The following is a 23110-nucleotide window of genomic DNA, read 5'->3' on the forward strand; positions in this document are numbered from 1 at the left end:
CATCGCAGTGTTCACGTGCAGACATGATGCGCCGACGACTTCAACTGATAACTGCGCAGAGTGAGCTAGGAAATGGCAACACTCATATAAAGCCTCAAAAACGTATAATATCGTAGTTACTCAGAACGTGGTGCTCAAAGGCTTACAAAAAACAAATGGTGCGTGGAGAATCCGTCGAATGGTCCCTTTCAGCCGAACATCTTGGCGTCACGTTGGACAGCAAACTGCCGCGACGCCAATACTTTCTCCAGGTCAGAGGAAAGGCATTCGAAAGACTATGTGAACTTTACCCTCTCTTATACTCCACGTCTTCTCTTCGATGTTATCTACGGCTCAAGTTTTTTTAAAAATGTGGGATATGCGGCCGCTGTATGGCGCAACACTGCAGAATGGAAAATAGGGATGCTGCAGACAATACACAACCATGCCTTTTAATGTGTATTAACACAACTCACGAAATGGCCGAGACGCCGCTTCTCCGCGAGCACTTCAAGAAATCGGCGCGAGAGTTCTATGAAAAAACTGCCCACAACAGCAATCGAAAAATTCGCGCTCTGGGCTACAAGAACAGTCAGCGCGAGGTAGCGAAGTGGCCCGACCTGTCGCGCACACAGGGCGTTGCTGCGCTACGGGCCCAGCACGAAATGACGACGGCAGCGACTGAAACGAGGCGCTTGGTATCCGTACAAGCCTGGAAGTTCAGAACTTATAGCAACACGCACCAACAAAAATTTTGCATTACCCCTTTATCTGGAAATTCGTGGCACGAAAAACAAAACTTGGCTCTGCGGCATTTCCATTGTGCCCAGATCACCAAAAAACGAAAAAAATAATTACGTAATTTAAAAAAAAATTTATAACGACAAAGTCGTCGGATTCCCATTTTTTTTTCGCGGCACACCTGAGGAACGTCAATACGTGGTGGAACGCCCCCATCTCAGATGTATCGTGGCGCACCATCAGTGATATTATCAATCCAGCCCTGGTCCAAACTGCCCCACTCTTCAATGGCGATAATGCTTAAGTGGCGCAGAGTACGTAGTCGAATACAGTTCGTTTCAACTGATTCCACACATTTTCGATAGGGTTGACTGTTGGGGAGCATGTAGGCGGCTCCATTTTGTTGATCCTAGCCTGTTGAAGGAACGCGTTCACGACAACAGCACGGTGAGCACGCGAGTTATCATTCATCAACATGAAATTGTCACCAAAATATTGACGACAGTATACCACTATTGGTTCCAGAATCTCGTCCGTGTACTGAAGAGAAGTGAGACTGCTCTCAACAACAACGAGGGTGTGCAGTGGTCCCATGTAATGCCATCCCAGAATATCATCCCACCGCCATCTTATTGGACCTGTGGGAAACAGTGTTCAAGGCGATCGGTATTACAGGGTTTTCTTCAGACATCTTACCTGCTGTTTTCAGAGTGCAAACAGATACTATATTCGTCTGTAAACAACCCCTGACACCAATCCTGGCGCTACGGTCGCAGGTTCGAATCCTGCCTCGGGCTTGGATGTGTGTGATGTCCTTAGGTTAGTTAGGTTTAATTAGTTCTAAGTTCTAGGCGACTTATGACCTCAGAAATTAAGTCGCATAGTGCTCAGAGGCATTTTTGAACCAATCCTGGGGCGTCTATTCTGCACGATTTCTTTCACATCTGTAACGGAGACCATGGTGTTGTGGTGTACAATGTGACGATAGCTATGCCCGTCTGTAATGGAGATTTATGTCACACAATGTTCTCCTAACAGTTTGATACGATTCATGACGTCCTGCAGCCTCTTCAAACACCAAAATGAGTTCTGCAGCACATAGCCCACAGTTTCTTTGACTCAAATGTCGGTTGATATCGATCATCCTGTGCACCTGTCGCCGGCCGCGGTGGTCTAGCGGTTCTAGGCGCTCAGTCCGGAACCGCGCGACTGCTACGGTCGCAGGTTCGAATCCTGCCTCGGGCATGGATTTGTGTGATGTCCTTAGGTTAGTTAGGTTTAAGTAGTTCTAAGTTCTAGGGGACTGATGACCACAGATGTTAAGTCCCATAGTACTCAGAGCCATTTGAACCATTTTTTTGCACCCGTCGACTATGTACAGCCCTCGAGGTGTAAGTGCTCACACCGATTGCATGTCCACACGACATTACTTTGACGCTATCGCAGACGTCGAGCAAGTTCACTGTTTTACAAACCTGCACGTAACGTAGTGATGTTGACCCGATCATTAATGAGACTGTCCCTCGAGGCATGATGGATTTTCACTTTACTGTTCCACAGGCGTCTCTGATGCGTCCGTACTGGTGCTTTACCGTCAACTGAAATGCTGTAGTCCATTCGAGTCCGGCGTTCTGTCCGTACTAGCGCTCATGGTAACTGTGTATTAAACAAAGAATAAATGTCGTGTGACGAGGGCCTCCCGTCGGGTAGACCGTTCGCCGGGTGCAAGTCTTTCTACTTGACGCCACTTCGGCGACTTGCGCGTCGATGGGGATGAAATGATGATGACTACGACAACACAACACCCAGTCCCTGAGCGGAGAAAATCTCCGACCCAGCCGGGAATCGAACCCGGGCCCTTAGGATTGACATTCTGTCGCGCTGACGACTCAGTTACCGGGGGCGGACTATTAAACAAATGAAACTACATGGTTCCAGAGCCCTTTCCACGTCTCAAATATCTATGATGTATGTATGCGCATTGAAGCGACGAATGAAAATTTGTACCACGGCTAGGATTCGAATCCAGGTCTCCTGCTCTCTAGGCAGATGCGCTAATCAGTACGCCACCCTGGCACAGTGTCCGTGCAGTCAGCACTCCTCCCTCCTCAATCCAAATTCCCAGTCTCGCCTCAGCCCACTAGGTGTATGTTTACAAACAACGCCAAGGGTGACCCTCCGATCGGTACAGGAACAGTCACAATAGCAACACACCTGCACAACGTATGGGGGTGATGCAGCACCCTTGTCGGTGTGTGTACGTTAGCAGTGGCCGTGTCGGCGGGGCGCGCAGCGCTGTTTACCTGCGAGCCGGTCTGCGCGCACGCCGGGACGGAGCAGGCGGCGCCGGACATGCTGGCACTGCGCTCGCTCTCGGCACTCACTGGCTGCGCTTGGCGCGCCCGCTCCGCGCTCCGCCGGCCACGCCCTAGCGTGCGGCGCCCCACCCACGCCGCCACCATTAGCTGATCACAGCCCTGCTGCCCCGCACGAACGCCTGCCAGGGCACAATCTGTCATCCCGCTATCACGACTTCTCCGTCTCGGCAGTCAAAAAGGTCCGAAAAAAACGAGGTTTTCCTCACTCACTCTGTTTGCGTAAGGCGCCTTTGCAACGTGTACTAACCGATGAAAAATTTCCAACAGGCCAATATAATGCGTAATTGACCATTAGATGTCACGAGAGACGGACCCGTCAGTATAAAACGAGGCGGGGAGTATGTAGCTGTCAGTAAAGAAAGAGCAGCAGCAGAAAGGGTCCTTCAGCAGTGCTCAGTGAATTCGAAGGTCGATTGCTCATTGGCTCTCACCTAAGTAAGAAATCCACCCAGGGGCTTTCCAACCCTTCTAAGGCTGCCAAGTTAACTGCTGGTGACGCGAAGGTGAAGCGGAAACGTAAATGAACAACCACAGCTTAACCAAGACTTTACTGATGGACAAGGACTCTTGAGCGTTATGTAGCGTGGTTGCAAAAAGATAGCACGAAATCAGACGAAGAAATGACTCGGGAGTTTCATAGTGCTACCAGCAGTCTATCTAGCACCATGATTGTGCTTATGGAATTAAAATAATGGTGTACAATGGTCGAGCAGCTCCTCATAAGCTACGCATTTCTGCAGTCAATGTTCAGCGAGATGGATGACTGGAGACAAGTGATCAGTCACGCTATACCCAATGACAGTCCGTTGGTAGGGTTTCGGTTTAGCGAATTCCTGGATAATACGATCTGTCATCATGTGTAGCGCCAACAGTGAAGTGCACAGAAGGTGGTGGTATGGTATAAGGGTTAGGTTGTGGTCCCCTTACTGCGCTTAAAACACGCTAAATCGGAAGCATATGAACACATTTTGCACCGTTATAATGCGCACAGTAGGCGAAAGTCCGAAGACGATAGTTGTTTTTAGCAGCATGACAATACGCCCTGTCATAAACCAGCATCCGTTAGGCAATGGTTTGTGTCCAGTAACATTCCCGAAACAGGCTGACACGTGCAGAGTCTCGACCTCAACCCAATGGATTACCATTGGGATAAGTTATAACGTCGACTTCGCTCCATATCTCAACGCCAAACATCATTACCTTCAGTGGTTCCGGCTATTGGGGAACTGTGGACTGACATACCTCCACAAACATTCAGAATCCTCTTCAGTTGAAACTTCCGAGCTGAGAGGCCGTGGTCGATGTATAAAATTATCCACCTAACGTTTCGTCTCCATCTGCGGGAGACACCTTCTGAGGTCGTCCTCATTGAAAGCGTCTCCAACAGAGTTGAAGCCGTCTTAAAGATGGACACACCCCGTATTAATATCGATTTATATGTGTCCGGATATTTTTGATCAAATACTGAACTGTCAGTTAACATTTGTTTGTTACAAAGTGTAACACACACCCATCAGTGTATGTTACACCATGTAAAGGACATGAGATAGCAATATGCACGTGTATAGATAGCGGTACTATCGCGTAAACAGTGTATAAAAGGGCCGCGCATTTATACTCAGGTGATTCAAGTGAAAAGGTTTCCGACGTAATTGTGGCCGCAACACGAGAATTAACACACTTTGAACGCGGAATGATACAGCTACAAGCGTTGGACATTCCATTTCGGAAATCGTTACGGAATCCAATATTCCGAGGTCCACAATCTCAGGAGTGTACAGAGAATACCAAATTTCAGCCATTACGTCTCACCACAAACAACGCAGTGGGCGACGGCCTTTACTTAACGACCGACAGCAGTGGGGTTTGCGAAGAGTTGTCAGTGCAAACAGACAAGCAACACTGCGCGCAGTAACCGCAGATATCAACATGCTACGTTAGCACAGTACGGCGAAATTTGGTGTTAATGGGCTATGGCAACAGACGACCCACGTGGATGGATTTGCTAACAGCACGACATCGCTTGCAGCGGCTCTCCTGAGCTAGTGACCATATCGATTGGGCCCTAGATTACTGGAAAAACCGTGGCCTGGTCATATGAATCCAGATTTCAGTTGGTAAGAGCTAACATTATGGTTCGAGTGTGGTGAAGATAGCACGATGACATGGAACCAAGTTGTCAATAAGGCGCTGTGCAAGCTGATAGTGGCTCCATAATGGTGTGGACTGTGTTTACGTGGAATGGACTGGGTCCTCTGGTCCTGTTGAACCGTTCAGTGACTGCAAATGGTCATGTTCGGCTAGTTGGAGACCATTTGCAGCCATTCATGCACTTCATGTTCCCAAACAACGATGGAATTTTTATGAATGACAATGCACCATGTCACCGGGCCACAGTGGTTGGCAATTCATTTAAAGAACATTCTTGACAGTTAGAGCGAACGATCTGGCCACCCAAATCAGCTGACATGAGTCCCATCTTACATTTATGGGACATAGCCGAGAGGTCGGTTCGTGCATAAAATCCTGCACCACCAGTACTTTCGCAATTATGGACGGCTGTAGTGGAACCACGGTTCATGATTTCTACAGGGAACTTCCAATGAATCGTTAGGTCCATGCCACATCGAGTTTCTGCACTACGCCGGTAAAAAGAGGTCCGACAGGATGTTAGGAGATACCCCACGACTTTTGTCACCTCATGTATAATAGACAGCACAGCTGAACTATAGGGCCATAACAAGAAAAGCGCCACGCATTGGGTCAATGAGCACCTTAATATCATGATCAGTGGAACTGTCAGCACTCCCGCTAAGTATGGCATCCACCGTGGGACAAAGAGGTATCATCAAGTTTCTTACACAGACATTCCTCAAGGCGTGTGGTGCACATCAGATTGTGAACAATACGTGGAGCTCATCGTATCAACAAAGCGGAAGACACTATGCAGGTATAGTACCAAGAATTCCTGCAGGAATATGATATTCCCTTTGAACGGTGCTCTCTCCAAACTATGCGCTTTCATGAACTTCGCTGTCTATCTGTGTTTGGTTTCCCGCCTTTGTCGCGGTTACGTCATGGTTCTTCTTCCTTCTACGTGTGGCAGCAGTGATGTGTATCGATATTTGCGCCGCGTACCATCTTTGGTTTGGTGCATATAGTTTCCGACAAGGGGGTCTGGAGTAAGGCGGTCGGTTGTTGCGGACGAGGGAAGTTATCTCCGCATGGTGCAGTAGGCTGAGGCCGCTGGCAGCCCCTGCGCCGTGTCGGAGCGTGTGTGGAGCTGTCCGATCGCCACGAGCTTCGTGGTTCACCTACCCAGGGCGTGGTTTCAACTACCCAAGCCACGTCTATTCATGTTGTGGTAGTACGCATCGGTGGTTTGCTGTTGGGAAGGTTTTCCGGTGAGCAACACCGAATGGTTCTACTGCTGAAATTTAGCTGTCATGCGGTGCAATTAACCATTTTGGTTAACTACGATTTGAGTGCACCAGTGAATTTTTCTGTCTTGTGGCCATTAGTGTTCTGGTTACCTGCCCTGGGCACTGACTTAAATTCAGGCAGTGTTCTTTGAGCGAAGTTAACTATTGCCGTGTTTCAGATGCAAGTGCACCAGTGGAATTTTCTGCCTAGTGGCCGTTAGCGTTCCGGTTACCTGCCCTGGCCACTAACGTAATTTCAGGCAGCGTCCTTTCCTCACATATTGTCTCTGTCCAACATGATGTGTAATTTTGACAGCTAATACATATTCCATTGTGGATTATCACGTTTATAAAAATGTTCAAATGTGTGTGAAATCTTATGGGACTTAACTGCTAAGGTCATCAGTCCCTAAGCTTACACACTACTTAACCTAAATTATCCTAAGGACAAACACACACACCCATGCCCGATGGAGGATTCGAACCTCCGCCGGGACCAGCCGCACAGTCCATGACTGCAGTGCCTCAGACCGCTCGGCTAATCCCGCGCGGCTCACGTTTATAACATTGCCGGTTTGATTACTCATGTACTGATTGACGGGAAGCAAGTCGTTGGTCAGTAGGTCCATGGCTGCCCCCTGGTTGGGTTCCGACGGATCAAGTATAGTTGGTCTCACCACCTGTCTCACCTAAGTGAACGAGGGCAGACCGACCTCCCTGGAGGCCTTCTGAGTGCCACAAGTGTTTTATAATCTGTTTTCAGATATTTTAAATTTTAGGATTATGGTTATTTGTTTTGTTTCTTAAAATTTTGCAAAACTAATTATTAAATTTTTTCAAGCTTAAACACTGCGGCATTTAAATGTTATCGAATATATTTTAAAATTTTGAAGTTTAATTGTGGCCCTCAGCTATTGGTATTGCACCTTGCATATGTTGCTTCTTTAAATTATTTTATTGGTGTCTTAACTGGATTTTTATCTTGTTGATTTTTAAGATTTCTTGTTGTCAAACATGCCGGCCTTCTGCCTTTAAAGGTCTATGGTAATATATTCTGAAGTTTTGGAATTTAATTGTGGCCCTCAGCCATTTGTATTGCACAATGTGAAAGATGCCTGCCGATGAGATTTTTAGCCTTCGTATACTTAAAACGGAATAACACAAACAACTGTGCCAGTTAATGATTTGTATTCTTTAGTTCGCTGTCAGCGCATCTGAGTATTATCAGTCACGACGCATGACTCCCTAAACCTAGTTACAGAAACGCGATCAAAACTCACTGACATATACTTTGGCTATTTCGGCGCTCAGCCGCCACCTCTTTGAGACATAAACTGTAGTCACTTCCTAGAACTCTCAAGGCTTTTGTTCTTCCTGATAGAAGTATAACTGAACGTGGAAACACCGCAGGATATGTTTGGTTACCCTGTGACCAACAAGTTACTTCCTGAACGACACAGAATGAGCTTACAAAATTCATCTGATATATTTGTATCATTTCTATTAAATAACATGAGTGATTTTCACATAAAGTGTGAAATAAAGTTATCAATTTATGGCTTTGAGTCCAGGGTAATCATTCGACGTGGAAATTGCACTTAATCTCGTCTTTTTCATTGCAAGCTCTTCTGTCCTTGCCAACACTGAAGCCATAAGGGAGACAAAAATGCTGCAGTACTGAACTAACTGTGAGGTAAAATTGTCGCTTGTAAAGTCGGGGCTGCTTTTGAACCCCAGGTTCAAGTATCATTGAAGGGTACATTTTAGCCGTTTGGCACAGAGCTACAAGCAATCAGATCGTAAATCAATAAGGAAATTTAATTTTATTTATTTTATTTGTGAAATGCCACATTTCCATACTTCTTCATTGTGACACCATGACAGCAGGTAACCACAGACTGTTTCAAAGTCCAGAATGAGTAATATCTTGCTAACTCACACTCTTGTCACAGGAACTTTGTTTTATTACAGTAGACTTTCATCGTAAGGATATCGTGGTAATTTGAATTGCATTTGAATTAGATCAGTGCATATTTTAATAGCGTTGTCCAATATTTTATTGAACACAACAGTAAGCATCACAGAGAAATTAATCCTCAACAGTATATTCTCTCGCGTTATATAAAACAGTCTGACAAAGCTCAGGCAGTTTACCGATTCCACACCTGTTAAACCCTACTGGATCTGGGATAAACATGCTGTCAAACCAAGTTTTAAGGGCATTTTTGTCCAGAGAGGAATTTTTTGACTGTTTTTTGATAAAGAGCTTGAAAGGTAAACATCAAGGGAATAAGATCAGACGAATAAGTGCGTGAGGGACAACTTTTCAAACTCCTGGATAGTTTTGTTGATGAAATCGGCAGACAGCGTTATCGTGTAGCATCAGCGCGTGATGAAGTATTGTAGGTCGTTTTCCTTACACTGCAACCAATACGTTCTTAAGTATGGGCAAAAACTAATAGCTACGTTATACTCTCCCTTGGGGTGGTTTTGCCGGCCGCGGTGGTCTAGCGGTTCTAGGCGCTCAGTCCGGAACCGCGCGACTGCTACGGTCGCAGGTTCGAATCCTGCCTCGGGCATGGATGTGTGTGATATCCTTAGGTTAGTTAGGTTTAAGTAGTTCTAAGTTCTAGGGGACTGATGACCACAGATGTTAAGTCCCATAGTGCTCAGAGCCATTTGAACCATTATTTTTTGGGGAGGTTTCCGTAATGCACAACATCCTTTTTGGGCCACTAGAGGCAAAATATTATGTTCATACTGCCCTTTGCTCCAGGATACGCCTTTTGTTAGCACTCAGCCAATAATTCTTCTTAATAAATCAATATAAAGACTTTATAAGTAGTCACCAGCACGAATATTGCATTGGAGCTTTCAATGAACCAACTGATGTCGATCAAACAAAAATGCATTAATAGTCACCTCTCTGATGGCCCGCCCAGCTAGCAGTACTGTCTAACGCGCTGCTTCCCGCGCGGGAAGGCGTGCCGGTGGCCTGTGGATGGTTTTTAAGGCGGTTTTCCATCTGCCTCGGCGAATGCGGGCTGGTTCCCCTCATTCCGCCTCAGTCACACTATGTCGACGATTGCTGTCTGCACGAATGTGTACACCATAATCACTCTACCAAGCAAACATTTGGGGTTACACTCGTCTGGTATGAGACGTTCCCGGGAGGAGGGGTGGGGGTTCCACTGGGGGCCGAACCGCACAATAACCCTGGGTTCGATGTGGGGCGGCGGTGGGGTGAGTGGACTACTGTGGCCTGTTGTGGGGTTGTGAACCACTGAGGCCTACGGCGGGGACGAAGCCTCTTCGTCGTTTCTACGTCGCCGGTTGAATACACAACATACACAACTCTTTCATTTTTATTATTTTAAATTAGAGCATGCAGTATTACTGTTCCTGACGTCAGTCTTGCTTATTGAATTCAGATGTCAGAAGACGCTTAAATGGTCGCACTTTATCATATATGTCTGTTATCGAAGCTCCCTGAATGTGCATAATCTTGCATTCCAGAACCCTCTCTCTTGACGCAAAAAATCATTTTCTGATGTGTTTTGCCCAAAAGAACTTGCCCCATACACACAACACAAAGGTTCAGAGCTGTTCCTGCTGCCTCCATCCCTCTACTAAACTAAAAGCGAACAACATGTCGCAAATGTGAGATCTATTTTCACTTGCGACTATATTTTATCACATTCGAACAACATTCATAAGTTTCAGTTATGCAAAATTCATATCTTAACTGCGAGGTAAATGCGAGAACTTCAAATAAGGATTGATTAATACACTCATAGCACCACGCCACATGCACCTAGTCGGAGGCAACTGACGTTGGAGGCGGGAGGCGTATGGCCAGTAGCCAATAGCTGCTGTGGGGCGAGGAAACCCTCGAGTGTAAACGGTACTGATGTTGACGCAGCCACGAGTTGTTTGGCGGAAATGTTTCTGGAATGTTTTAGTCTTACAGATGGATTAGGAAATGAAACAAGTTATGTTAGAGGTTCCATCAGACTGATAACATTAGCAGATATCCGATATGAGATTTACAAAACTAGGGAATGGACTGAACTGGAGCATGCGACTTTATGCTTACAGAGCACAAAACCAACCACTCGATCACGAGCAGATACGCTACCCACATATCTCACATATTACACAAACTGGCTGATAGTGGAGTAGGTAAAGGGGTGAGTTTGTAATCTCTTGTTATCGGGTTCGAATTCTGCCGCTTCTACAAATTTTAATTCTTTGTAAACAAATAATTATTAGTTTAGGAGGACAACTTCAATTGTAACGTTCAAAATACACTTGGAAATGAAGTACCATAGTTCTTGACAGAGCCTACGGGAACGATGCGGGAGACCCGCACCGCCGTACTATGCAAGTTTCTAATGGAGATGGTTTGCCGTTGCCTTCCTCCGACAGTAATAGGGATGAATGATGATGAAGACGACACATCAACGCCCAGTCATCACGGGGCAGGTGAAAATCACTGACTGCGTCCGGAATCGAACCCGGGACCCCGTGCTCGGTAAACAAGAACACTACCGTGAGATCACGAGCTGCGGATAAAGTACTCTTAGTATTGTAAACATTTGTGTACGTAGCTTCCAATGCTCGCTGTAGGAAGACGAGCATAAACCTTCTCCCCGGTTTCCCTATTATAAATATACCTCAGTTTGTGGTTGAACCTAGCCTTCGGTTGTTAATCGTTTTGTGTTTTTAGCAGTACCATACCCTTAGATGTTAAACTCTGTTTCAACCAACGATTTCCACAGCTACGTGAACACAACGTGTGATACCTCTTAGGCAAACTATACTGCAGTGCTATCAGACGAAAGATCGCTCTGGCCCAGACTGCACAGACTTTGTTTTTAAACCTTTTCCACCCTGCATAATAAGCCTTTCTTATTCGGTAAATATGAGACCACTGTTGCTTAAGACGTTTTAAGATTAAACTAAATTCCATCACCTACCACTACAATAAAAGAAATCTTCTTAACAGCGCTAAATAGCGGTTTGTGAAGAGAATACTGGCCGCATTTTGCCGCATTTCGCTGATCAGAAGGGGAAAGCATAGCGACCAGAAGACTAATCTCCCGAATGGAGGGACGAAATGGAACCTCTCATGTTGGGAGATCATGTGACTTTTATTTCAGTGATTACAAAATCAAATGAAACGAACAATGAAGTTGGCAGCACCAGCATACTGTTGGTGTCAGTATGGCGTTGCAGTACCTGGTGCCAGAAATGATGCAGGGCCATTTTAGGACAGGAATACACAAAAGTGGAAGATACGCCATTATTAAATTCTGCAATTCGTGTGCATTGCTTACACAAGAAATTACTGTTGCAGCATAGTTACAGAGCCCAATAAGTCAACTGCATATTTTCCGGTGGGAAAAGAGCAGTGGTAAACAGTCTTTGCTAATCCGTTTACTGAAAATGGTGTTCCAAAGAATTAGAAGGCCTTATAGTGGTAACGCTGAAATATTTTTCTATATTGTGAAGTGGATACAACAGTTAGAGTAATTCCATGAAAATGTGGACCTGGACCACGTAAAATCAGTTTATTTTCTGCAATATTCTCTTCCTTGTATAACTTGAAATAGGTGACGTCGACCAAGTCATCTGGAAGAGAAATGTCTTGACATTTAATAGAAGACATTAACATTCTCTGGCTGAGCAAACAGTGAGTACTGCCAATTTTAGCATTTTACAAGCGTCGTTGCTAAGCGCAAGTAAATAAGTAGTGCAACGCAATTTCTGTTATGAAGTAATGTCTTCATCCGTTAATTTAGTTTTAATGTAATCTACGAATAATTGAAGATATGCTATATTAATTTGAAAAGTACACCCTAGACATGGAAATAACTAAATAACTTCTTGTTTTGGTCCATCTGCCACAGAACGCAGCAACGATTTGCTGGGAACTAAAATTTACCATTTTTTGGACAACTGCTTCTAAAAATGACCAAGAAGCATTGAAAGCTTCCTTCAAGCACGCGTGTAGCAGCAGCAGAATGAAGAATTAATAGCGATAATAGCAATATTAATCAAAGCATTTGGTAACTTCATGCTCTGCGATGGTATTTCTCCATGTAATTTTTTTTTAAATAACGAAAATTTCAAAAAGCTTTCGAATCGGCGGTGGCTAAAAGCGTCTTTACATCACGCTGACATGAGAGCAGCATAATTTCCTAGTCATAAATCTGCTGACAATTAACCAGTTAATAAAGAACTGAATCTTTTTTCCCTGTGTATAATCTGTAAGCTAAGCGCATCATAAGTTACGACACAGTCATGAATGTAGCAAATGTGGGCTTGAGTCACCTCGTGGATTCATCCTAGTTTCTTGTGTGCGAGGTATGTGTTCGATTCCCACATCCACCATGTGTTTGAAGCACACAAGAAACGATCTCCTTCACCTCTAGTACTGCCAAGTGAAGCACGTCAAGTTCCACAGTAGTTCAGATTCCGCGTTATAAACATCATATCCCTTCCTATCAACTGGGGCAGTGCCGATTTAGTTTGGACCATAGCAGAGGCGTAACTCGCAGCAAAAAGATCCTCTGTCGCCAATGAGCTCCCTTACACAGGAAACTTTATTTTATATAATGAGACAATTATCACTTCAGGCCACAGGCCTATTATTTTATTTGAACTTGAGTCGTTGAAAAAATTAGTGCCGGGCTGAGATTCGACGTATCTCACCCACACGGAACGATATAGCTCGATGATTTTGTTGTTTTGTTCAAGACTGCAAACTCCCCTAGGTCTCCACAAAAGGCACGGATGTGGGTTCAAATCCTCGGCAGCATAAAAATATTCATGGTTTCATTTCGAGCTTCAGCATATGCACAACAAACTACTAGTGATAAATAATTTTCATTTTAATGTCTCTTCATGTTCTGTCGACAGCAACGATAGATGCCGTTATATCTAGTCAAACGTGCACACATCTCACTACTGGTTAACAAACAATTTGTGGATAGAAAACAACGGCGACAGATGCCAGGACTCGATGCTCCGTCAGGCAAAAAAATTGTATCATTTCAAATTCTAATATCTCGCTACTGGTGAAAAAATCCGATATCTTACATCTGATTTTACTTTGGTAATAATCCGATTACGGGCTGGGTTCGAGACCCCATCACATAAACTTACATCATGCCACTTAGTTTTGAGCACGTGCACAATTTCTTACTTGAAATCATATTAAACGTTTTTTGTGGTTGCTTAACAGAGAGATAAGGATCTGAGGCAAAGCACAAAAATTTTCGAGTTCAGATTTGCTAACTGATACTGGTGAAAACTTCGATATTTCACGACTCTGCATGCCTAGTCACCAATGACGAACTTCGATGTGATCGAGTCTCGCTCAGGCAAGGAAGTTTTCCTTAGTCACAGTTGCTATAGGTCCGTGTCTTCAATCCGGATCCTGTACAGAAAAGGTCGTCATATCATTTAAAGTTCAAACAGGTGGACAAGTAATTGCTCAGTCATGAATAGAGAGAAATTACTGGCGGTTCGATGTTGATTTTGAGGTCTCCATAAAGCGCCTTCCGCTGTTAATCACATTGCTTTCAACTGCTCAGTTCAACATACAGTTTATGACAAACCACTCGTATCTGGAACAACGTTTCACAGGTGTGGTAAAACCATTTAAAGAACAAAAATACTTCGAATGGTCAGAGAACTTTATGGGTCCAGATATTGTCTCAGAATATCTTGCGCATAAAAATATTTAGTTTTACTTGAAGACAGCTGGAATGGCTTCTGTGACGGGGTTACTTAACTTAAATTCTGATGAATGTGGTAGTGATTTTAAAGTGTCTCTTACTGTACTTAAAATTGAGTTTACAAGCTTTATGGGCTGCCTGATCTCTAATGACACATTTTCCTTGTGTTTTCAACATCGTGGTGTTGCTTTACATCTGGACTGATTTCCTTAAAGAACAGTGTTCTCTAGTGATCTGTTGTGGTACCCATTTTGTATAGTCAAACGACTGTACTGCAAAGAGATCTTCAATTTATCAACTTTATGTGGGCTGCGAAATGCAATTCAGGTCGTTCGCATAATTCTGATTGTGATTTATCGATTTCTGTCCCATTCCTTCGTGGTACGTTGTCTTTCTTTTCCTTAGAATGTAATTTCAGACAACTTATGGAAATACAGCTGATTAATGCCTTCAATAACCGCTGATATTTCGACAGGTGCACTCCCTGTTATTTTCAAAGTACAAATGCAACAAGAGAGCGCTGCGTAAGTAAATTTAAAACCTCGGTATGCGGAGCTACCCAACCAGGAACCGTAATGCAGCATACGCAGAAAGACAAAAATGGCTCTGAGCACTATGGTACTTAACATCTGAGGTCATCAGTCCCCTAGAACTTAGAACTACTTAAACCCAACTAACCTAAGGACATCACACACATCCATGCCCGAGGCAGGTTTCGAACCTGCGACCGTAGCGGTCGCGCGGTTCCAAACTGTAGCGCCTAGAACCGCTCGGCCACACCGGCCGGCTTCGCAGAAAGACAACATGCACACTGTAAACGCTACCGTCTCTACACAACCAAAGATGACCGACGTTCGAAGTTACCAATAGCGAATAGTAATTATGAACGGGTGAGCAAGTAGCATTAACACTGTCTCTCTCTAATGTTTAACCAGAGAGAGAGCAGATTTCCAAGCAGAATTTATGAGGTCCCTTGCTGCTTTAATATCAACTGGTTCCTTAACAGAGCGTGCAGCTGTCGAAATATTCGCCGTTGTCGAAGTCGTCATCAGGTTTCATTCCCTTAAGTTGTTTGAACATTTTATATGCAGCGAGAAACTAAATTTTCACTTTGCCTCCTTGGAGGGGAACTGTCTCTTTAATTGCGAAGTCAGATAAACTTGGCAATAGGCGAGTGAAACAGCAACGTGCAATTTCGTTTTTGTTACGCTGTCGGGTCCATAATATTGTTTCAACGTTTGCCAAAGTTGTGCATCGTATTGATTCTCCTGTCGCTAACCGCATCAGGCAACGCGCTAGTTCAGATTTTGTTCTTGAAAGGTTTCATTATAGTCGCCGACAGTTGGATTTTCTTTCTAAGGAATTATTTCACCTTTATTTAATGATATTTTCGGCAACTTCGGAATTTTCTTGGGATTGGCTGCACACTGATTCTTGGACACAGTAAGACTGAAAAGTTCTGCAGTTGCCCGGCATTAGGCTAAATTTTAGTTTTGGCGTGCCTCGGAGCGTAGTACTAAATCTCAAAGTTCTGTGATAAGTCGCATGGAGAGAGCTCTGGATGATCCGTGCCAGGGTAAGGTGTAAATTTTGCACCGACGACCAAGCATTTACCATTTACTGAGTTCATAAGTTCTGTCGAGCAGGCTGTTTTTATAGTGCCTCCTGATGTTGCCAAGGATGTTAGAAAGGAAGCATGACTTACGCTGAAAGGGCACGGTATTCCAAAAGTATCATTACAGCAGCTGGAAAAGCTACTTTTTGTTCAGTCACGGTGGATCCTGATATTGTTATCTTACCATGGACAAGGGAGATCCAGCGGTTGTGTTGGACAAGCAGCATTATGTTCAAAAGATGCAGTCTTTTCTGTCTGATCCAGCGTGTCGTAGACTCAGTGCTGATCCTACAGAAAGGATCGAGAGAAAGGCTAACAATGTTCTGAAGAAAAGTTCGCCTTTGCAAGAGGCTATTAGGTGTTTGAACGGTTATTGCTCTGTCCCCCCTAGATTTATGGCGTTCCAAGGATCCAAAAGGAAGGGGTTCCTCTTCGACCTAATGTCAGTAACTTTGGTGCTCAAATATACCGCGTTGCGAAACACCTTGCTACTCTGTTAAGCCCACTGATAGACCGACGTGTGCTTGACAGTAACAATTCACCAGATTTCGTACATCCACTATAAGGTCTGTGTTTGAATAACTGTGATATTTTAAGAGGTTTTGATGTATTTTCTCTCTTCACTCACGTTCCTCAGTCTGATTCGTTTTGGTCAACTGAAGTTAGGATTGGTTTTGAATTAACCAACCTCTTTCGACAGGTATTGATTTCCACTTACGTTTTATCCAATGACTATGCCTTTGAAAAGACAGGTGGAGGTTCGACGGGGAGCCGTTTGTCACCTAATATTGCTAGCCTCTTTATGGAAGATTTCGAGGAAAGTGTCCTGCATATGACGGCACTAAAACGTGCGTGATTTTTTATTTTAGATATCTAGACGATACTTTAGTTACTTAGCCTCATGGAAGTGGCAGTTTAAACAGCTTTTTAGAAAATCTGGATTCAGTTCATATCAGTATGCACTTCACGATGGAAGTGAAACAGGATGGCTGCCTTCCCTTCCTTGATGTATTTGTCAGGAAGAACGAAGATTATACGTTAGAAATTGCCGTTTATAGAGAGCCGCCTCACAACGACTTGTGCTTCAGGCTGACAGTTGTCACCATCCTGCTCAGCGTGAAGGAGTACTTTGGTTCATGAGGTCCATGTTCCTCAGACCCTGAAAGTTTATCAGATGAGTTAGCCCATCTCGAAGTCACCCGTCAGCAAGAGGTTATAGAGAAAGATAGCAGGCATGCGTTGTTTTATCGATCAACCTTTAATCGAGTGACTGGTGAAAATAACGAATTGGCATCTAAGGTTATGACCTTTTTGTCTTCCTCAGGTAGCATTTGCAACAGGATTCATTGTATTCTGGCGAAGCCCGGTTTGAAGTGTTTTTAGACAACCAATTAAGATTAGGGCCGTTTTAGATTCTGCAAAGGATGACCTTGGTTTGCTAAAGCGGGTGTCTATGGTATCGCTTGCGATTGTGGCAGACCAGACTTAGGTGCCAATCCTTTATTTTCATCAACCACCGGATTCACTGTTGGTCGATTGCACAACGTATGGCTGAACTGTCTTCCTCTATAACCATTTTGACGACAAGTGGGTTGAGGCCGGCCGGCCGAAGTGGCCGTGCGGTTAAAGGCGCTGCAGTCTGGAACCGCGCGACCGCTACGGTCGCAGGTTCGAATCCTGCCTCGGGTATGGATGTTTGTGATGTCCTTGGGTTAGTTAGGTTTAACTAGTTCTAAGTTCTAGGGGACTAATGACCTCAGCAGTTGAGTCCCATAGTGCTCAGAGCCATTTGAACCATTTGGGTTGAGGCGTACCTTCAGCACCGCCAGAGTGGGTCTCACATTGTCGTACAAACTACTGAAATAATAAAGAGGTTGTACTTTTGATTCGCTCTGGCCCACCGCTCTCCACCAGGGCACATAAACACCCATTAAGGAGCAAATACAGTGCAATCTAGGAGCAATTTATCGCTTATAAGGAGGCATAGAAATTATATTGTCTGTTATTCAAGGATGCAGAACAAAACTGGTTTGGTTGTGGTGATCTTCTGACTCGCAGAAATATGAGAGCTCTCATCAGGAGACAAAGTTAATGACAAAGATAAACAAAAAAACTGCCAATTATTTCCCAAAAGCGAACTGTAAACAAGTGATACGAAATATAGTGTACTTTAAGACATTTTTTCCTATTGTAAACAGACAGAAAAGGCTCGATAGGTCAGTGAAGACATTTCTGTATGGGAGGAAACCTCCATTAAAAATACTGCAAGGTCTGGTATCAGTAAGGTGGCAGCTCCACTATCAGACTGTGCTTGTATAGTGCCCGTAACTCTATCAGTCAACATTCTCTTATTAAAGAGCTACATAAAAATAAGTCGGATGGACAAAAACTAAGATGATTGAACAAGAAAAAGGATAAGTCTTTGGAATTTGGGACAAACAACTTTTAACAACAATGAATGTTCGTGGTCTAGCCGACAAGCAAATAGAACTTATTAAAGAACTAGAAGAAAAAAACACGAAGGTACTCAATATGTAGGAGACTGCGCCTTGGTTTATAGTGGAAACAGTAAACAACAAAGAGCAGCTAGTGTATTTTTAGAAATTATTGATAAGAACTAGGCTAGTAAGCTAGAATTTACACTTACGTAAATGTCAGAATACAGACTGATAGATTGAAAAAAAAACTAAAAGTCACTTGACCATAATTGGAGTATATGCCCCTGAAGAAGACAGAAAGAAAGAAAATGGAATATTATGTGACGAAATAAATAAAGAAATGAGTAACTAACAAAAAGAGATTATCTTATATATCTTATAACATCAGGAGATTTGAACGCCCCGAGTCAGCAAAACACCGATTGAAGATGTTACATGCACTTTTTGTGAACATACTTTGAACGATTACGGAGAGAATCTGTGATAGTTTGCAGCATTTAACAGATTAAGGAAAACAAACAATTTCTTTAGAATAAAGACATCCATACGCGTACTTGGTGTGCAAGGGCCATAAATAGCTAATTGCATGACATTACGAGTAAAAAATTTTCATCACAAGTAAAATATGCAAGAGTCTATCGCAGAAGCGATATATCAACGGATCACTATTTGCTAAGATCAAAAATACATCTTCTAACAAGGTGGAACAAAATGAAAAGCCATGAACGAGCGAATGGAGGAGTGCTTAAAATATACCTATTACAAGGAGAGAGTACAAAAACTGCATGAGTGAAGGTTATCTGCTTACCTATAAGAACAAGAAAGTAGCTAAGATATTAATGAGTAACGGGACAATACTATACAAGATGTGGGGACTATAGCTAACTAAGCGTTAGGTGAAAAAGAAAAAGAAAATACCGAAAGAAAGATGGCAGAAGGATATTGAATGAAGAAATTTCAAACGCAATAATAGACACGAAATTAGATCTTCTACGTGTGTTACAACAACAAACGGACGAAGCAGGGGAAATACATAGGGAAAAACGAAATGAAGAGAAAAATATTGTAAGAAAAACTCATCAAGAGCCTTGAGATACATTTATAAGCATCTTTGAATTCGATATATATATGGGAGACGAATAATAGGGTATAAAGTGCTCAACATCAAGATTGCTAAGAATGATAGGTAGCAAATGTAAATGTGATCTGAGAAAAGCAATGCATAGAATATTATAGAGAGTGGTGTCTATTCTTTCGGACATGTCCAAAAGAACAGACACCATGCAAATATGGAATTGAAGCGTGCTCAGATAGCCGAGGCGCTTAAGGCAGTTGCTTCGTTAATCACGAAATATGGGTTCGAGTCCAGATCCGACACAAATTTTCATCTGTTGTAGCCCCAATACTAAAGCAAAAGTTTCTGCATCTAATTAACAGATGTTGGAATGTAATTTTGCAACATCCTGGTCGCGTGCTCAAGTTATGGCTATATTTAAAAAAGGTGCCACAAACAGGTGTGAAAATTATAGGGGAATAACTGTTTTGAACCCAGGATGTAAAACATATGCAAGGATGTTAAGTAAAAGAGTAGAAGCCATTACAGACATTTTATTATTAGAAGAACAAAACGGTTCTACAACTTTCACTTTCAAATTTAAGCAGATTACAGAAAACAAAAGCGAATATAACCTTGAAACTCATACAGCTTTCATTGATTACGTAAAAGCATTCTGTCGGGTAGGTAGTGAAAAATTGTGGGAAATCGTGACTCATAGAGAATATCCAAATTATCTAATTGAAGTATTATAATGTGTGTGTAACGACACAACAGTGACAGTAAAAGTCGGAAACGGAAAGTATAGTAAAAAGTTACGTATAAACCAAGATGTAGGGCAGGATTGTAGCTTCTCTCCTACTTTGTTTACAATTTATATAGATGATCTGATTAGAGAATGTATGTATTAAGTTAACGGAGACATTTGTATTGCACCAAATTTTAACTTACATCGTTGCTATTTGCTGATGACCAGATAATTGTAAGTAAAACTGAAGACGTCCTGGAAAGAGCAGTATATATCGTATAAAGTGGAAGTTAAGTGAGAATTGTAATTTTAAAATTTCCAAAAATAACACAAAGACAATGGCCGTCTAAGATAAATGTACTGCTAGAACCAAAATTGTAATCATCGACACTGTATTAGCACAAGTTACGGGTTTCAAGTACTTAGGAACACATCTGAGCCATAAATACGAAAATGATTTTAAAAACAACTTGCCCGTGATCCAGCAAGCATGTGGTACAGCAAATAGAAGCCTACAATCTAAAACCAGAAAATAACCACGAATGATATTCAACAAAGTAAAGGATGTGCCTGCTTTTCTATGTGCATCTGAAACATGGATGTTGTCACAAGCTCATAAAAACAAGATAGAGGCTACCGAAATCAAATTCTTAAGCATTTTTCAGAAAAAATTTCAAACAAAAAATAAGGGAAAAACTACAATTAAACTCTTTTGAAGAAGAAATGAAAACGAAAAAATAAGGGAAAAACTAGAATAAGCTCCTTGGAAGAACAAATTGTAAACTAAAGAAATGACTTAAGAAAGCATGTTAATAGGATGCCGAAAGAGAGGATCCCACGAAGAATGTTGTACTATAGTCTTAAGGAAACAAGAGATCTGGAAAGTTCAAGGAAACGATGTTCTGACATGTATTGGAGCCAGAAAAGGCGACTTTGCCTAATATGTACAGGGCGCAGAAAAAAATGTCTGCTTCGAACGAGCAGTGACTAAGTAACGTGGTAGGCTTTCATATGTCACATGTAGTTTGGTATTGCCTCCAGCCGACACATATATGGATACAGATGAGCTTGCAAGGATCTCACGGCAGAATAGTGCGGAAAGCTTACAAGGACCGTTCGTGAAGCATCTTATGGGCAGAGTAGCTGACTTACGTGTTTACTTGGCAGGGGAGATAGACCGGGCCAGTCAGTTCTTACACTGAGATGGACTAACACGGACCTGACTCTTTGTTCCGCATGCTAGTCGTTTCAGTCATTCGAATTGGTCGTATTTAATGGTCTTCCCCATGCCAATATCTACGCAGTGTTCGGACTCTCTGTTTCCCCATAGACTGTCCTGCCCATTGTGGTGCTCCAAATTTTAGAGAACAGCGCCTTCCTTAGTTTCCGCTTGAGCGACACAGGTAGGCCATAAAAAGACATGATTTTATTATGTATTCTTTATATGATGTGCGTACTGAAATGTTTTTCTTCCGTTTGTTCCATGTCGCACGGGGAGATCATGGTAGGTAATCCAGCGGTGTTCTACCTACGCAGAAATCGGCAATGAGTGTCATTTACCACAAGAGCGCCGACCTTCTGCGACGTCGAGAACATAGTGTCACAATTGTCAGAATATTCTATCCATATTATTAAACATTGATATTTGAGATGAATATGTGTGAACGCATCAGTTTCTGAGGAGGAATTGAGCATGTAATGATGTTTGTATGTTGAGTTAGGTAAATAGTGTTATTTAAATGTGTGATAACTACATCTCTTGAGTAGTGTAGTAAAAGTACAAAGAACACGACAGAAGTTATCGCAACATGGAGTACTTCGAGATAACATTTAAAAGTCAATGATTGGTGCATTTAATGGAAGGATAGGTCTTCAATAGTAACCTTTTGTTGATCAATAAACACTGCTTTGAAGTTATTCGTGAGCTAGTTAATTTTGAAATACGATGTACCTCAGAACATATGTTGAAAGTGAATAAGAGGCTGAAAGTGAATAAGAGGCTGAAGTGGAGTTTGGAAGGTTAGGGTACTCAAAATCTTATCATGTCTACAACGACTAACTGTGAACAATAAAGTGAAATAGTTTATTTAATTGCAGGATTAAAATTTTGATTATGGTAGTAACTCAATAGTAATGTCAGAACCTTACGGCTACGCGGACTATACTTCCAGTAATAGAATCTGTATGTTCAACCTTAAAAAATGGCTCTGAGCACTATGGGACTTAACTTCTAAGGTCATCAGCCCCTAGAACTTAGAACTACTTAAACCTGACTAACCTAAGGACATCACACACAGCCATGCCCGAGGCAGGATTCGAACCTGCGCCCGTAGCGGTCGCGCGGTTCCAGACTGTAGCGCCTAGAATCGCTCGGCCATCCCGGCCGGCTTCAACCTTAAAGTGAGCATACAAGTTTTAAAGCGTAACAAATCTTACGTTCTGATTGAAGATACTAAATTACATTTTAAGAGGGAGTGATACACTCGTATTAAGATGTTACTCAGCCTTGCTGTCAAACAGTATCTGTGGCTGGCAGAGATTTCACGAAGTGATGTGTCATTCTTTTCGTGAAACGGAAAAAGCAATTCTTGCACGACGCCTACGATTTATTTGAAGTTAAAAGGCAGTCTCTTCTCAACTAGGCAGCCTAAACAATCTTGCCACATTTACGCAGAAACTGGAATCCATTTTCCATTAAGGAACATATAAATGAATTACAAAGAAATTTTCGTATGAGACGTGATCCTGCTGATTAACACAGTTATTCACATCAACGAAAGAAGCTATTGGAATAATATTAATTAATTTATAATATATCTGAAGAAAGAGTACAACGTCTTATCATATCCAGAATACACAGGCCTGACTCTGTGGATTGCTGGAGACAGAAAGGCATTCAGTTATCCATGTTATTTGAAGCAAAAGACTACGCAGTCTTTGGCGGCTGTCATTGTGCCCAGTATCGGGACGGAACACCCCAACATCGACAT

This window comes from Schistocerca piceifrons, chromosome 2 (genome assembly GCF_021461385.2).
Source record: "Schistocerca piceifrons isolate TAMUIC-IGC-003096 chromosome 2, iqSchPice1.1, whole genome shotgun sequence".
Lineage (NCBI taxonomy): Eukaryota > Metazoa > Arthropoda > Insecta > Orthoptera > Acrididae > Schistocerca > Schistocerca piceifrons.